The sequence below is a fragment of the Linepithema humile genome, chromosome 4 (assembly GCF_040581485.1).
Source record: "Linepithema humile isolate Giens D197 chromosome 4, Lhum_UNIL_v1.0, whole genome shotgun sequence".
NCBI classification, from domain to species: domain Eukaryota; kingdom Metazoa; phylum Arthropoda; class Insecta; order Hymenoptera; family Formicidae; genus Linepithema; species Linepithema humile.
The window spans coordinates 12056724-12072821 of NC_090131.1; the positions used below are offsets into that span (position 1 = coordinate 12056724).

At 28.6% G+C, this 16098-nt stretch overlaps 1 protein-coding gene and 1 long non-coding RNA gene across 2 annotated transcripts in view; one reads left to right on the plus strand and one right to left on the minus strand.

Moving 5' to 3' along the window:
* Positions 1-16098, plus strand: part of LOC105668643 (uncharacterized) — a 472083-nt gene that overhangs the window by 20939 nt on the left and 435046 nt on the right.
* Positions 2077-2685, minus strand: LOC136999659 (uncharacterized). The gene is made up of 2 exons (XR_010889966.1): positions 2552-2685; positions 2077-2301 (listed from the first exon to the last, which is right to left on the minus strand). It is a non-coding gene; the product is annotated as an uncharacterized lncRNA (long non-coding RNA).

The following is a 16098-nucleotide window of genomic DNA, read 5'->3' on the forward strand; positions in this document are numbered from 1 at the left end:
TATTATTGATATTCAGAGTTTTACTTTTTTTCAGGAAAATTTTTAGGTTGTACATAATTGGCAATATATAAAAACTTGAGGAACACCCTCATTAAAAGTTACAACCCTAACAGCACACGATATCCTGCGTATCATTCCATTTTCATACTCATTCTTCTGTGATTATCCGTTAAATACTGAGATCAATCCTATAATATCTTTTGCAGTATTATTCGGTTTTTTTTCGCACACGTATAATCTCAGGTTTGACTCAAACGTACGGAAGTGATACGTACGCACTTCTATCGCGCGCGTATAATGTCAGGTTTGACGAGACCAGCACTAACCTGCGCCATTTACATACGTAATTCCTTTTCCCGCTTGCCCGACATCAAGTGACACCACGCAACACTACGTATCCGAGGTTTTACTGATATCCAAGGTAATCCTTTTTTCCTTTAAGTTTTATTTCACAAAATAGTGAATAAAGTGTAAGAGCTAGATAGTGTTTGTATATGATTTTTGTAATATTTTTATTATTTTTTATGTACTTGTTAAATTATTTTGCTTAAAATATTTTAAGGTTATGTTCGTAAACTTGCATTATAATTGCCTCTTATCTCTTTGGTTCTTGGTTAAATATACAATACATTTTCTTAATTATTTTTTAAACAATGTCTTAAAAAGATGATTTAACATAAAACTGTTTTCAGTTCGCAGTATTGTTTCTTTGAAGTTCTCTAGCTTAGGCTTCTAGAACTTTATTTTATATTGTAAGTTTTATGTAAATATTTTTACGCTTACGGTCGTAATTTTGAAATAAAAATATCAATTAATAAGAAATTGACTGATTAATTAACCTAATCTAAATTATCTTATACAATATATGAACGCGCGCGCGTTTCAGCGCTTGGCTGTGTAAATGTGTGCATGTATATGTGATCTACTGCAACATTCCCATTTTTATTTTATCTTGATACTGTCTTTAAACTATAGACCTTCCTGCGAAATTCTATGGAAGATGGTACCGCGGACATACGATGATTTCTAAAACGTAGTACGTACATCGCAGTACATTTAAGAATGTTCTGAGAATATTACAATTATACTTTTGCGATATTCTCAGATTGTTCTCAGTATCTACATGTGCTGTTAGGGAAATAGGAAAACAGAGTAAATAGACGGCACAGGGATAATGAAATTTTATGCTATGTGGATTAAACTGCATGAATCATACAGAATGTTCTATAGGAAATTGTTCAAACTAATTAGTTGTTATTTTTTAATGTATATAGAACAAGAATAAAATAAATAATTTTTAAAAAGTGCCAAATTTGGTTAATTTTAATGATACATATTGTCAAAATGCATACTGCCAGAATTATAATAAAAGTCAAGTCGCTTTTCAAAATTATAAAAAATTTATATAACAAAAGTTACAGTTACCCCAGATAGCACAATGATATTCTGAGGATATTCTCAGACTATCGAACCATATTTTTCAGATATACTGAGAACATTTGTAGGATATCTAAGATATTCTGAGTATATTCTCAGTATATCTAAATGTCCGCTTTTTTAATATTTTCAGTATATTCTCTGTACATCCTCAGTATATCTTCTGAATATTCTAAGTATATTTTCTATACATTCTTAGTATATCTTTTGCATATTCTCAGTATATTTTCTGTACATTCTCAGTATATATTCTGAATATTCTCAATATATACCCAGTATATCGACGATTTAATTCAAATACACCCTAACAAAATATTAAAATTTTATAGATGTTTTATTTATTTATTTTTTTTAATTAATTGATAAGTATTAAATTTAGAAAACGTTTTCTAAATTTAATACTTATCAATTGATTAAAAAAATAATAAATAAAGTATCTCCTGTAAAATTTGGATTTTTCAGTTACGGGGTATTGGAATTAAATCATTGATACCATACCATACCAAAAAAACATAATTTTAAACTATAATATTTTAAGTTATTTTTTTAGGTTAAGTACTTTTTTAAATGATTGAATAAAATTTAAAGGAGATAATACATATATTTTATTTTGTTTTGCAATATATTATTTTATAGCAATATATATATATATATATATATATATATATATATATATATATATATTTTTTTTTTTTTTTTTTATTAGTCACAGTTTATTTTATATTTTTTTATTTTATTTTAAAAAAGTAAGTATATATATATCTTATTTTGAATTTTTTTGGATTCTCTTTTTAGCCAACCAAGTTTTAATAGGCGCCGAGAATTCTTCTTCAGTACATTTTTGGTATTTACATCTCACGACATCTGTAATTACAATCTAGATTAATATTCTTTCAATGGTATACTTAATATCAAAAATGTACGTAAATAAATAATCGCATGTGGCCATTAACTGAATGTTTTGCAATCCAATAATGCTGAAATATATTTATAAAGATTTAAATTATAATTGCAATTTTTATGCTAATTAGCATAACTTAAGTTATGCTTTCAGGTTAGGTTTCATTATGAAATTGAAATATATATAATTAAGACGTTTCTTGATATTACTTACCGTTTATATAAATACCGTCAATTAAACACAATTGTGTGATACATAACACTCGTATTAATATTGTATTAATAGAATTTTAATCTTCTTACACGCTTTTCACACGATCTTTTCACGTGGATACACTTAAAATAGGTTGTAATCTAACACTTATTGAACGCTAGATTATAGTACTCATACCGCCATCTGTAGGAATACTACAAAAATTGAATATTATATTTTAGATACGTTGAGCATATTCTCACAATATCTGAAAACGAAAATTATACTTCGAATATTCTGAGCATATTCTCAGTATATCTAAAGGCGGAAATCATATTTTGGATATTCTAAGCATATTTTCAGTATATCTAAAAATGAAAATTATATTTCAAATATTCTGAGCATATTCTTAGTGTATCTCAAAAAGGATATCATATTTCAGATATTCTAAGAATATTATGAAAATATTCTCATATATTCTCCGTACATTCGTACATTTATAGAATATACTGAGAATATCATGTGTTATCTGGAACAGTTAGTTTCCGAAAGTTTGATTTTTGTTATATTCTGATAGTGCGCAATTCGAAAATATATTAAGATTAGCAATATTCGGCATTTTTAAATAAACGCTTATTTAATGATAAATATACTTGCTATTGTCTTTAGTTTATGTAAATATAAATATAATATATAAATATAAAAATATAAATAAAACTGTAAAATCTGCACTGTTAGAAGATATTTTACTTTCTTGCTCCTTATTTGCATTAAAAAATGATATATAATTAATTTCAGCAATTTCCCATAAGACATCCTGTAATTATTATTTCTTCGTCTTTTTTCTAGTAATAGCAAAATCATACAGTAATTTCGAAAATATATTCACTAATTAAAGACTTATCCAGCAGAATGCTTTTGTTAACACATTAATTAACACATTTATATAAAGATAATATATTATGTTAATATAATTTATGATATAATATTTATTATAAAATATTTTCTCTGTGAGATAATAAATTATTATTAAAATATTAAACCATTAAATTTTTTTTTATTATACCGTTTTATATTAAATTAAAAAGATTAATATTTCAATAAACATTTAATGTTGGTCGCAAATTATAAAAAGTATTATTTTATTAAGCCACTCGCGCCCTGATATTTTTTCTCTCTTCCCTTCTTTCTAATAATTCCTATCAGTACATACTGATTCTCCATATGTGAGAACAATGTACTAAAATTTTCGTACACTTTAAGTATCTCGAACCAAAGATCGGTGTACAAATTTAACAGTCTCACGTAGACTAACAAAGTAATTTCTTTAAGAAAAATTATAATTTCGCACTAACATCCCGCGACGGCTCTCTATGCCTTTCTATTATATTAATTGATTGTTATCATTTGAGCCATTCCTTTATATGTGTTAGATTGTTTTATTTTATTAAGCTATAAAAAATACATAAAGTAACTATTAAAAAAAACTAATAACTTACAAGTACTATAAGGTTTGTTTTTATTCCTACACTAGACTGAACTAGAACTGAACTAAAACTGAGTACAAGTGAGAACTGAGAGTGCAGGCAAGAATAAAGAACGCTATAGTGCAAAAGTAATATGGTGCTATATTATACCTATCGAATTGTTAGATTCATAAAGATGATTGTATAATTGCAATTCCACCATCCAGGTAGAAATCTGCCTTGATTTGTCGATATTAAGTACAGGGCCTGGGTAGAAAAATCCAGTTTGAAATATCCGTCTAGGTCCAGAGTACACCCTAGAAATTTACCTTGATTTTATCGAGAAAAAAAATAGTCAGGAAAATCTACATGGGTCATTGCCACTGACAGATTTTTCTCAAATTAGATATGAAACTATGGAGCCTGGATTAGATAATCTAGCTTTAAATACCCTAATAGGTCCAGAATATAATCCTGAAATTTACTTAGTTTTTTCCAAGATAAAATTTACATTGTATAATATACAATATACGCATAATTAAATAATTGTGTCAGTTTTCCTGAATTGTCTTGTACAAATTGTTTTCTTAATTAGTGGTCACAATTGTAGTTTTACAATGAGATAATGAGTGACATCGAAGATACATGGATGTCCTCACGATTGTTGAGGAAACGAGAATATTACGCTGGAAAAAAATTAGAAAAAAGAATGTGTCTAATAATGAAAACCGATAGTGAGGTTAACAATGATGTTCAAGGCAGTAATATAACCATCGATAATTGTTATCACACTACCAGTAATGACTGTGCATATGAAGAAGCTGAAGCACATGGAAATTTTGAGTCCGAGAGTGATTTACACATGATACAAAATGATGAAATTAGCGGTTATGAAAATAAAAGAGAAAATAAAGTCGAAGCCAAGCTGGGATTCCAGGGAATATTTTAGGGAAAAATTTTAGATTCTAGCCTAGACCAGACTGGATTATAGAAATAATTATGGTACAAACCAAGCAAATATCTAGGAAAATTATAGGTCCCAGTTAGATTCCAAATAATTTTTCTGAACAAATTCCGGGCGTAATCTTGGGCCGACCTGGATTCAGCAATAGGGCCTGTTCGACTTAGGCGTTCCAAACTTTACACAGAGCCTAGCTAGATTTTCCACCTGGATCTCAGAAATATTTTTCCAAAAATATATGGGGCCCTGATTGTTTCCAGACAAAATTTCTATCTGAGAAGTATTACATTTTTTATTTTTATTATTAAATATAATAATAAAAGATTTTAACTTTTTGATTGGAAAATTATCATACACCAGTCTTTTTTATAGTTTTCATGTGCAAGAATTGTTTAAAAATTTTTTTAAAATTAAAAATTATTTACAAAAATTTAATATACATAAGTAAAATAAATAGTCATATTTAATATGCACATTATTATGAATATATATTAGATATTAGTTTTTCATAATTTTTTATACCAACTTGGTACCATTTTCTAATATCATGTATTTATTTTGTAGGCAAAATATAACGGTTTTTCTCATAGATTTTTTGTGCAACAGTATTTTCATAGAACTAGTATAATAAGAATATACAACAGCTTTTTCCTATAGACTTTTTATGTTAGAATTAATTACAGCAACACACTTTTATGTGTGTGATACATAATCTTTAAACAAAATTGAATCTTATGGTTGCTTCATTGTTCAACTTAAATTTAGAATTTAAAGGAATAACAATATTTTTAGATAAAATTATTAAATAAAATATGTCTTTAGGCTTGTATATTAACAATAAATTGTGTGAAGGGGATTTCGAGTCGGCGTTAGATGTCGTTACGCAAATTCCAAACGCTTAAAAAACGTTGCAAAATTATATCGAGTTGTACAAAATTTATAGACGTTTCGGTCCTATATCAGACTATTTTCAGCATATCAATAAGAGAGAAACTAATATGCTCCATTATTGATTGAGGTCAAAAACTTAGAAATTGTGAAAAGTTATGAAAATGTCATTTTGTGTGCGATTCGTGTGTTGATTAAAAAAGGTAAAAAAAAGGCGCCAAGTACACGCTCTTGTCACAACTAAAACAAAACCGTATTGTTTTATCTTTCAAAAAAATTGTCGTATATATTAAACCTTTCAAAAAAACCTGTCATATATATATATATATATATATATATATATAAATTATAATTTCCAGTCAATTTTAATCAGTCAAAAAAGCACATGTTTCAAGACTAGTATGATTTGTCTAAAATAAATAAAATTAAATGGCAAAGTTTAATATTTCTGTTCTATGTATCCTAAATTAGTTCCAACAATATTTATAATTTCCAGTCAATTTTATTTCTGTTCTATGTATCCTAAATTAGTTCCAACAATATTTATAACTTCCAGTCAATTTTATTTTGTGTATTACAAGATTTCTTGTCGAGTTTATGTTTATAATTTTTGTTTTCTATTTTCTATGGGTATAAAATTGACTGGAAATTATAAATATTGGAACTAATTTAGGATAATTACAAAAAATGATTTATGCTATATTTTTTTATATATAAAATTGACTAGAAATTATAAATATTGTTGGAACTAATTTAGGATATGTAGAATTGAAATATTAAACTTTGAAATATTTAATTTTATTTATTTTAGACAAATCATACACTAAGCCACGGCCAGTAAGCAACTTGTTTTTATATTTAAAATTATTAAATATAATTTAGATAAAATTATTTTTAATTGTACTAATAATACATTACAAATTAAGTTCATAAAATATATCTATATTAAGTAGATTTATGTATAATTTATCGCGATATTATAATATTTCATTAACGATATTAAAATATTAACGTAACGTGCTTTCCGCAAATACACATATTATATTACATTGTTATTTTATAACATATGGTTTACCTATTTATTTTATTTTAATGAATTGATATTGCATTCAACACACATACACATGCATATTACTATTTTATTAAATGAGATGCAACGGATTTGGACCAGGCGAATATTTGGTCATCACAGGAGTGTATTCTTGTAATTGCATCACGATCTCACGTATGTCGAGCGCATTACGCTAGCGAGTTACATTTACGTAATCGGTGGCGATAACGAGTAGATATTTTGCGAAATGACTATACGGTAAGTCAATACCGACGTATCGGTTTCATTAGCGAATATTACATTTCTTCCGTCGTTCTCCCTTCTCTTCTCTCTCGTGTGTCGTCGTTCGCGTGTTTATTTCGCTCATAATTCGCAGTTACGACTAACGAATAATGCGGATTCCTGGTTAGTCGATTGTAAACGGCTTCTGGGAAACATCGTCAATGCTACGTTCTGATATGTGGTTAACAATATTGAATCTTATTCACTCGCATAGCCTCAAATGTGCTAATGAACGATAGTGCACTCATTGTCGTAATGTCACGAGCTGCATCAGGATTAGATGCATTTAAAGGTTTGTCGTGATAAATATTAGTTTTGCTATTTTTTGCTGAATCTTTCATGTAGTAGATATTATTTTTAGAAATCAAAAAGACAAATTTTGGTTCTAGATTTGTTCGAGATTTTTACTAAAATAACATTTTGTAAAATATATTTTTTAAATAAAAAACTGCAAAAATCGTTTTTGGTTGAAATAAATTTCAATTTTTCAAAGCTTAATGTTTTTTCTAGTCAAATATTTTTAAACGTAATGGATATTCATACATTATGATTGCTGGGTTTAAAATAGCTTGTTGATTAAAGAGTTGATTAAAAAGTTTGCTAAATTAAGCTAAATCTGAAAGAATCTTAATTTTTTGTTAATAATTTGCAGTCAATTAAAATAATCTATTCCAAAGCCAAACAAAGGTTCGATATTTTTTTTTTTATTAAAAATCCTAATAACAAAAATAGTTATTTATATACAATTTTCAGGTAGATTTCTAAATGTAAATAAAAATTAAAAACAATTTTATATTGTTATTTATTTATAATTTTTATTAGCTTATAGCATATTTTAATGATTAAATATCAGAAAAATCTTTATCTTCAAAATTAAAAAAAAAATTTATTTTAAATAAAAAATATAAGGCATTAATAACAATTAATAAACAAGCATTGCCTTTTTTCACTCTCTTCTTTTAAAACCGCAATATTTTATTTCCAATATAAAAATATACAGTAAAAAACGAGTTGTTAGACCCCAAAAGAAAATATCACAAATATCGTTTCAATTCATAACCATAACCATTGAATGTCTAATTGACTACTGAATCTACGAGAATAAACTCGGCGCTGTGATACCATTGTGCTTTACAATTATAGAATTCATAATAAAACTTTTTCTTTTGTCAATTTTATTGTCTATTACATTTATTGACCTTTAAATGAAATTAGTTTATTAAATATATGCCGCATACTCATCGATGTATGTGTATTAACAGCTTGTTGAGCAATAAAATGTAATCTTATTTTAATGTATTTATTATATATTGAACATATTAAATGAATAATATGATTCTCAAATGCACTTTAGTGACATACTTGTTGACTGATCCACAACTAAAGAAGTGCACAGATATCTTATATATGTATATATATTTATATTTTCTTGAAATATACAGTGAGGAAAAAGTACCGGGACCCTGGAATATCTCGAAAAATATAAGTTCTATAAAAAAATATTTCAAATATAAGTTGTAGGGTTTTAAGTAACGCATTACATGGCAATGTAGTGTGACTTTGAATAGTGTTATTAAGGTCACGTAAAAATCACTTTAAAATTTTTAAATGGAAACCCCCATTTTTTATTGCATATTCTTGTAGCTGATTTCGAGAGCTTTTCAAAACGCTATAATAAAGTTATTTTTTGTTAAGAACTTTTCGAGTTATGAAGCTTGAAAGTTACGATAAAGTAAGAGAGAAAGAGAATGAAACAACGCATTCAATGCGCTTCTTTCTCTTTCATTCTATTAAAATAATTCTACTAAGATAAATCTACTAAAATAAGAATTCAGAAGTATCTAAATAAAAACATTTTTTTAACCAAATGCATTTCTTGTATGTTATTAAAAAGGAAGGTATGCATAAAAAATAAAACTTTTTTATTTTTTATTATCTATTTTTTTAGATTGCTAAAAAAAATAATTATGCTTGTGCAATGTTTATTTATAAACAAACCAATGTTTGTTTACATACGTATCTACGTATATAAAATATCAATTTTTTGCAAACGCAATTATTTTTTCAAAACTCTAAAAAATAAATCTGAAAAATAAATAACAAAAAATTAAAAAAAATTTTTTTATTCTTTTATATATACCTTCCTTTTCAATAATATGCAAAAAATGCATTTGGTTAAAAAAATGTTTTTATTTCAGGGTAAGTAAGTACTTAAGAGGATCCTGGAGTCGTCTGTTTTACCGATTTTTTAAAAATATATTGTACTTTACTTTTTTCGGCTGTGTAGAATAAAAAATCCTTTTCTGTAATTAAAGTACATATGCTAATACAGTATGGATGGTTGATTTGAAAGGATTTTTCATTTCATGCAGCCAAAAAAAAAAGAATTTTACGAAAAACAGAAAGTAAAACGGATCGGTACCTGTTTTACTTTCTATTTTTTGTAAAATTTTTTTTTTTTTGGCTGCGTGGAATGAAAAATCTTTTTCGTATATTTTTATCAAACGTACTGAATAATCTATAATTACCTTGATTTCATAGTTAAATGTGTTAAAACAGCCTTAAAGAATGTGTCTATTAAAATAAACGTAAAATAATCTTTCTCACAAACTATGATACACTAATATACAGGGTGAGGGCATTTTGATCGCCCCAGGCGGATATCTCGGAAACTAAAAAAAATAAAAAAAATTTTTTTATAAAAGTTGTAGGGTTTAAAAAGATCTATTTACTGATCTTATCAGTTTGACCTTGGGTGGAGTTGCCAAGTCAAGACAAGATCACCTTGAATTTTTTAAATGGAAACCTCCAATTTTTATTGCATATTCTTGTAGCTTACCTCGAGAGCTTTTTAAAACACTAAATGAAATATTTTTTTATTAAGTACTTTTCAAGTTATAAGACTTGGAAGTTACAGTACTTTGACATAAAATACAAAATATCTTGTAAAACATTCAGTTTCGGTAATCTTACCTTAATACTTTTATGCATAAAATGAGACAAATCAATTGGTGTAAAGAAAACACATAGTTGTTTTTTAAAAAAAAGTATGCAGCTGCATGTTGCAAATTACATATTTTTTCTTAAAAGCAACTATGTGTTTTCTTTATACCAATTGATTGGTTTCATTATTTTGTGCATAGAAGTATTAAGGTAAGATTCCCAAAAATTGAATGTTTTACAAGATATTTTGTATTTTATGTTAAAATACTGTAAGTTACAAGCCTCATAACTCGAAAAGTAGTTAATGAAAAATAACTTTATTATAGTGTTTTCAAAAGCTCTTAACACCAGCTATTAGATTCTGGAATCAAGAATAGGATGTTCCATTTAAAAAAACAAAGTTGACCTCCATATGATCTTGGCATGTACACCCTAGGTTAAACCAATGTCATCATCGGATGTCCCTCTCCAAACCCAACAACTTTTGTAGAGAATATTTTTTTATCTGACCATTTTTTGCGAAGTTAACAGGGGTGCCCACTTAAAATGGGACACCCTGTATATTGCCTTTTTGTCTTTTATAATACATATATCGTTTGTTTATGCAGAAAAAAATATTGCACTTAATGTTGGTAGCACACAGCGTGACACTACACGAGATGAGTCAGAAGATGCACAGAGCGTTTTGCGCATCACATGTAGACGGTTCTCGCTTGTGTAAGCGGAGGTCGCAGTAAACGAATCTAGCAGCTCTGGTTGGAATTAAAACAAGTAAAATACTTTTAATTCCTCATGAATTCTCGAAGTATACAAAATACTGAGTCCCAAAGTATTCATTATAATGAATTTTTGGGGAATACTTCAAGACAAACTGATTATAGTTAATTCTTTTAGAATTCTTCAGATATTCATTTTTCTAATTTTGTATGTATTCTTTAACCACTTCAGTGGTGGACTTTTTCGAAGGTTTGTGCCAAAAGTGGTAAGGGTCAAAAGTTAAAATATCGATAAATGGTGAAACATGGGTTTAAAGTTATCGAAAAAGCTACTTTTCGGAATGGGTATGGATCGTCACCCACGTCTTTGGAGAAGGGGGGGAGGGGAGGTAGAAGAAGGATGGAAAATATTAAATGGCACTATGGGTCGGGTGGAGACTCATTTGAAAAGGCTTTTCAAAATGAGAACAATGATTTTTGAAAATGTTTACTACAACTTTCCAGTCAAAAGTTACGATTGTGTAAACCAGCGCTCGGAATTAGTTGCACATTTCGAGCCGATTCCCGAGACGATGCCTTCTGTTCCCCCACTACCGCCCAGCCGCTAGCGGCCGAGCCGCCGATAGCTTTGGCTCAGGAGCGTTTTACATAAGAAATAGGCTGGGTTGTTGAAGCATCTCTCAGAAAATCGTAACATTTTCTTCGCTACATAAATAATGTTTATTTTCATTAATAATTAAATATATATATATTATGTATTAATAAAAATAAACATTATTTATGTAGCAAAGAAAATGTTACGATTTCCTGAGAGATGCCTAAACAACCCAGCCTATTTCTAATATAAAACGCTCCTGAGCCAGAGCTATCGGCGGCTCGGTCGCCAGCGGCCGGGCGGTAGTGGAGGAATAGAAGGCGTCGTCTCGGGAATCGGCCCGAAATGTGCAACTAATTCCGAGCGCTGGTGTAAACCAAAATGTTGGGGGTCGTTAAAATATTTAACCAGCTAATGATGGAGGTAAAAAAGAATTTTTTATTTCGACATTTCAAAAAAGCCTTCATGCACCAAGTACTATGCGAATATGTTAGAAATTATTGGTTTAAATTAACAGTCGCCATATTGGATCCGTCATTTTGAATTTTGCAATTTTGACATCAGATTCGAATTCAGCAACCCAAAAAACCTTAAAATGCCAAATTTGATGCAAATCTGTTGAAAATTATTGGAGTTATTTAAAAATGTACATATATGTGCCGGTTATTATAAAAGTGGCCTAAGTCATATATTTCTCGTTTCGAGATATTTAAACTTTTGTGTTTGACCATATTAAAAATATTTTTCCATCATGGTTCAAAATTTATCAAAAATTATAATGTTCTCCTGATGTTAAATTTATTTAACATCATTAAATTTTATGAATAACTTGCACGAAACTATGTGTTTTTAACCGTTGAATGACTTATGCCACTTTCAAAATTAATAATAGTCTTAATTAATGATTTACGATAACAAAAGTTAATAAATTTAAATTGAAAAAATAACTTAAAAAGAAACAAATTTATTTACTTTTAGAATTCTATTAACTATTTTAATTGTATTAATTATTTTTTAAAATTATTATTTTATCCGTTTCCATTTCTTGCAAACATTATTTTGTGGTACTAAGTCTATGAAACACAACGATCAAAATAACCTCAATTAGTAATTTAATGTTTCGCAAAATTATTACGGCAATTTAATTATATTAAGCATTATTTACATTATTGATATTACATTTATAAATAAATATGAAATATTTTTGTAAAGTTAAAGAGTGATGGCAAAAAGACCTGTTTTTTAGCCCATTTTTTGGACCTCGAATTTCAAACTTTTTTTTATGCCAAATAGTACTGTATGATGGAACATTAATCCCAGAGAAATTTTAAGATGAGCATAAGCGCCGTTCCGGAGATATAAAGGGTTGAAAGTGATGATTTCTCATAATCCATGAAAGTACATGAAACTCTTTAAGTATCCATACCAAGGGATAAAATATATATAACGAAGTGAAACATATCATTTCTTATGGATTTTTATGCCGGATTGAAATATGACCTTAGTTTTCGTCTAGCATGAAAATTCCCCGAAATAGATGGAGTTGAAGTAACACGTGACACTGCCTTTCACGGATCAAGATGCTTTTCTGCTGAGAGTCCCCTCTTAAGATGATTTTTGACTGATCACTAAATTCGTAACAGTTTTTACATATTTTGCTCTGTAATGGAATGTGATTCAATTCTTCTAATTTCCGTTTCTTTGGATTATTTTTCCGCAAATTGTAAACCATCATCAACGAATTTGATGTGTCTTCGATAGGAAAAAACTTATCATTTTTCGATCTTTTTTGGTCATTACAGCCTAAACATTTAGTGAAAGGCATTGTCTTATTGAAGAATCAACGATCGTCAAGATATGAAAAAATATACTTGAAGAGACAAGAGAATGTAGAAAAAATTAAGATGAAACAAAAGAAAAGTAGCGAAAAACCAGATCTATATAAAAATAGACCGAGCACTTATATGACACAAGTTAAAGTATCGTACAAACAAAAAAATGGAAAACAAACAAGCAAGAATAGAATAGAATACATTAGAATAGTATGTAGGTGGATTCTTGGAATATACTTCATGTGATAGTACAATATTTCAACTGCGAGAGAACTTATCAATGCGTCATGTAGCGAGACTCTATCTTTTAGGGTGCTTTATAAAGCACGCCTCCCCCCCTCTCCTCCATAAATGAAATAGCGGTGAATAGTAGATCGTTCATTCTCTAAACAATGAATCCATTTGATAGAATATATCCTCAATATTACATGAACTTCAGCCACATATTTTTCCTTATGCGATATACCCTGACTGGAAATCATCATTTTCACCCCCTTGTATTTCCGGAATCGTGCCTATGCTCATCTTGAAATTTTACTGAGATTAATGTTTCTAATAGTACTATTTGGCATGAAAAAAAGTTCGAAATTTGAGGTCTAAAAAATGGGCTAAATTTGCCATCACTCTTTACCTGAGCCGCTGTCTGACGACATAATAGAAAAATATGTTGAAAATTATGATAATGTTACTTTTTCTATCACAATGTTAGAAAAAAATGACTTATGCCACTATCAAAATAAGCATGCAATTACACCTGATAATAATGAAAATCACAACTTTATTTTATTGCTTATTTCATGGTAACTTTGCAAAAATTCTTCCATAATAATGAAATATAGTTGATATAATATAATACTAAATAAAAATCTCATTTTTTTTGTTTTTGTGACTTAGGCCACTTTCATAATAACCGGCACATATGATACATTACCACGTTTGGCGCTTTTTTTTGTATATACATGATACATTACCACTTAACTGATTAAAATATATTCTCTATAAACTTCTATTCATCTCTGTGCTATCTAGGTATAACTTGCTGGAAAACACCCGATATCTGTATAAATAATAAATAAAATTATTCTTAAGTTATTAAAATCGTCATTCATATATAACTTAATATAACCTAACTTAACCACTCTTTATTTACTGAATTATATAAGGGCATATCATGCTGAAATAAGTAAAATTATTTATACTAATGTTTAAAAAAATTCGACAAAAGTACATAATAATTCACACAGCATGCACATCCGGGGGATGTTCAGAAGTCATCCCGAAGATATTGTATCATTTAAAGATGTCTGGGATACTCTTAATTTTTTTAGACATGAATTTACTTTTGCTTTTGTTTTGATACATTTATCTCTATTCATGCTTTTGATTTGACTTAGTTTCCTTCATTATTTAAAGGATTTAATTTTTTTTATTATTTTGAGATTTGCTTGAGACTTTTTATATTACAAGTTTAATAATAGGTTAAATTTACAAAATGCACATCGCGCGTGTTGATATACATTTTCCAATCAATTACGTCTTTAGAGAACATACATATTCTACGACATATTTATACGCATATTTATACATTTCTTTTCTTTCCTCTCACGATGTATATATTTGTAACGCTGCATCACTCGAGGAGAAAATTCAGGCGGAAGAGAGTATAACGATATCAAGAAAGAAAAAGGGATTTGAAGTCGAGCCGGACAGTATTCTCATTTTAGACGCTTTGTAAAGTTTCTGAACGAATTCGTTACGGTCCTTGCACTTTACGTTACCGTATAACTCCTCGGCTCCTCTCGAAGAAAGGAGAATCAAGAGGAGATTTTCTGTACTTATTTAATGGATGTTTACAATACGTTGTAGGTGTTTAGACTACTTCGGGGTCGATTGTTGGCGCGCGAACATACTCGCACGATTCGGAAGCGTACTCTCTGTCCGCATCGGCATAAATGGTGTCCGTCTCTAGATAGGGGATCCCTAGAATACAAAACATTTTAATAAATGATTAAATATTTTATAGATATAATTAATTTTATTTAATATTATATTTATATATATATATATATATATATATATATCTCACTCATTCGACGGTGCAAATGAGACAGCTATACGGACATGGGACAGCATGATATTTCTACAGGCGGCCGAGCCGCGTGCATCGAGCGTGCGCCGGCATTCCTTCTATCAATTATTATATGATAAAAGAAGGCAAAAATTAACACTGTTTATTAAATTATATATATATATATATATATATATATATATAAATAAATAAAAAATATAAATATAATTAAATATAAATAAATAAAAAATAAATAAATAAAAAATATATATATATAAAAAAAATATATATATAAAAAAAATTATATATATATATATATATATATATATATATATATATAATTTAATAAACAGTGCTAATTTTTGCCTTCTTTTATCATATAATAATTGATAGAAGGAATGCCGGCGCACGCTCGATGCACGCGGCTCGGCCGCCTGTAGAAATATCATGCTGTCCCATGTCCGTATAGCTGTCTCATTTGCACTATTTCATTTGACCGTCGAATGAGTGAGACAGCTATTGGACATCGCTAGCGCAGTATCACGTCGTATAATGCTTTGGCTGATGGCAGAGAACGAGACGTAAGCAGTTACGTCTGTCGTAGTCGTGGATGTATGGTAAGGCAGAAAAAACGTAAGTCGTGAAAGTCTATTGTGTGAAAACGTTTCACGCATTCACGTTACGTTTTTCTCTGCCTTACCATACATCCACGACTACGACTTACATCTCGTTCTCTGCCATCAGTCTTTCTCTTTCCGTCTTGCGT